The sequence below is a fragment of the Oryzias melastigma genome, linkage group LG12 (genome assembly GCF_002922805.2).
Source record: "Oryzias melastigma strain HK-1 linkage group LG12, ASM292280v2, whole genome shotgun sequence".
NCBI lineage: Eukaryota > Metazoa > Chordata > Actinopteri > Beloniformes > Adrianichthyidae > Oryzias > Oryzias melastigma.
The window spans coordinates 9,709,986-9,713,142 of record NC_050523.1 but is presented as its reverse complement, the minus strand read 5'-3'; positions in this window follow the sequence as shown (position 1 = coordinate 9,713,142).

Genomic DNA, 3,157 nt, shown 5'->3' with positions numbered 1-3,157 from the left:
ACTGGCATAGTGGGACTTTTAAATCAATGTCAAGAGCAGATGGCCATATTACGTAACCTTATTGCCACTAAGTAGAGCTGGAGAAGGGAGGTGGGGGGGGTGATTTCCCAGACCCATATGATAGAGAGCCATCCTTCACTCTGACCCAAAGCAGATTAAGCACGGATAGCTGCACTCAACGAGTATATTTATGATATTATGCATCACTGTGTATCATTATACCATGTTTTTTTGTTTGTTTGTTTGTTTGTGTTTTCTTTAATTTTTTTTAATTAGGGTGTTTATAATAAAGTGTGAAATGAAAATGCAAAGAAGAAGGAACACCCTTTTGGATATTTTAGTCTCTACAAGTAGAATATACCAGAAAATTATTTCATTATGAATATTTAATCGCAGCAGTCTAATTAGGTTCTTAGACTCACCGGGACATATATTTAACCTTTAAAGTCTACACGAATCATCTCTGAGGACTCTCAGGTCAGCAATATTTACAAGAGGTCTTAGAAATGAGAGGTTAGAAAAAAGTTTAAATGAAGTTTTTTTCCTGTTAAACTTTAAAACCTTTAACAGTCCAAGTATAGCTTCACATTCTTTACATAGCAGAGCAGTAGTGGTGTCCGTAAAGTTCCTGCATATCCAGGAACTTTCCTGTACCCCACCTTGGTACATCACTTATAGTAATGAAGACCTATATGTGCTTGTTTTTGCGTCACTGTCTGTAAAATCTCTAGGTGTGGCTTCCCAGGAGGGTGAACACAATAAGCAAAAGGGAAGTTTCCTTCAGCAGACAATAATCGGACGCACATATCCCTACAGATCCCAACAAGGTTCTGCTTGCGTCTTACTCCGTATCCTCCCAACGGTGTCTTGAGTTTCCTTGGAAACAAAGTGCACTTAAAAAAACGATTCCACCTCAGCACAGTTTGCAATCTCTTGCAGTTGGCATGTTCTGGTATCTGAACACACTGCATGTTCTTTATGACCCTTAACTCCCCATTGTTTTTTTCTGTTTGAAAATGAAAACACAGATTTGCTATAGCTCTTTACATATGCGTATGAAGTAAAACAAACATGTACTCCCACTTACACATTAATGCACAAACGGGAGAAGAATGAGTCAGGGACAGATGTACTGTAGCATGGATGGGCAAAAAGATTCCACCCACTAGGAGACAATGCTATGTTTGATGCTCTTACCGAGAGGGATAAATAAATGCACAAGTCAGGTTTTGGCAAAGCATCCTGTACTTATTGTTACAGTCTCTTTTATGGTATTTGTCCATGTATAGAGGGAGCAAAGTTACTAAGGTAGCAACAAGCAGGAACCATGGTTACTAATTGTCTTAGGTAGAAAAATAGTCTTTCAGAACACAATTTACAGTTTTTACACACATGATTGCAGGCCATATCATGCTGTTATTATGACAAAGAAATGAAATTTCACATGTGCTTGTGGAGCTGAGCATCTGTGGAAACAGGATGATAAAGAGGTGAAATTACTTTTTTTTTTTAAGAAATCTCCTGGGCTTTGGCTCTTTCAAACATGCTTTTATGAACACATGAAGAAGGTTCTTCAGGTGGAAATTGCAATTCTAATGCTTGTTGGTTAATGAAATTGTCTAAGTGGGGACTACTTGTAACCATAGTAACGTACAGTGGCCTTCATGCTGCTGCATGTGAACTCCATACGGTAGGATAAAAACCATTATTGGGCAATAATTTCCCCTGTCATGCATGCTATTGAATACAATGTTTCCCAAATTGTTCACAAATGCAAGGCAGGTGTCAGCATGACTGTTTCCCCCAATCCAAAATTACTAAAGAAACAAAAATCACTACATCAATAAAAAACAAACAAACAAACAATAAATAAGTTAGTGAATTAATTAATTAATTCACTAATTAATACATAAAAAACAAATACATAGATAAAAACAATCAAACAAACAATAAATGAATAAAAACAAAACATAAATACCAAAAAAACAAACAAATAAGTACATAAAGAAAGAAAGAAATAACAAACAAACAAACAAGTAAATAAATAACAACCACACAAACAAATACTTAAAAAATGCTAAACAAATAAATAAATAGAGGGAGGAAAAAACACAGAAAAGTCAACAGATGGACAAATAAAAAACATAAAATAAAAAAAATGCAACAAGGCACAAACTATCCTGCTTGTGCCTGTCCCTAGTCTGGTAAATGCAGAAGGGAATGCCGGACAGAGCATTGAACTTCTCACTTAAAAGTCATTTCAGTTAGATCAAAGGAGAAAATAAATATAAGGATAGATGAACTGATATGGTGAAAATATAGTTTTCTAAGCTTTTTAGGGGATATGAAATACCAAACTCTCAGACTTGCCCCCCTGATATTTTACCTGCACCCCATAGTGGGGCTGGCTAAACGGGGCATGCAGGAGTTAAATTTAATGAAAAACAAAACTAACTTTACAATTAAATGTTTTGTTTTTAATTTACAATTTAGAAAAGGAATAAAAGTTTCATGTTAGGTATATATCAGACTAAAACATCTGTACTTGTGATAATTATTTGGAGAGAAAAAAATGGATTTAAAGTAAGTCCAAGAAAGAAATTTTATAATATTGTGGGATTCTTATTAAATATCTGCTCAAATCTGAAAAATATAATATACACCCTAAAATAATATTTGAAATAAAATGATTTCTTCCCTATAATCATTCAAGTTTTTAGCAATAAAAGCATCCTATTCTTCTCATGTACTGTATCATGTGGAACAGTAAAATCCCCAGAATTCAACGGGTATACAGGGACAGTTTTTCTAAATATACTTGAACTAGAACCTCCTTGTCCTTGATGAGACAAAAGATTGTTTTTTTATGCGTCTATGTCCAAGGCTCTCCTCTATTTCCTGCATCTCCAGAGACTCTCATCCAACAAGAGGCACAAATACTAATAAATTATCAAAATAGAATTTGAGTTGAAGCAATATCTCTGTGACGTGACGTGAAATTGAATAAAAATTCATCTTGTCCTCCTATTTACACCGGTTGAGAAATAATTCATCCGCCACCCAAATAAATCCCTGTCTGTGGCAGCTGCTTGATCCGTGGGCGTGGCTAGAGGAAAGGTTGGGCCGCTTGGTCCCGCCCACTCGGGGATGATCAGGG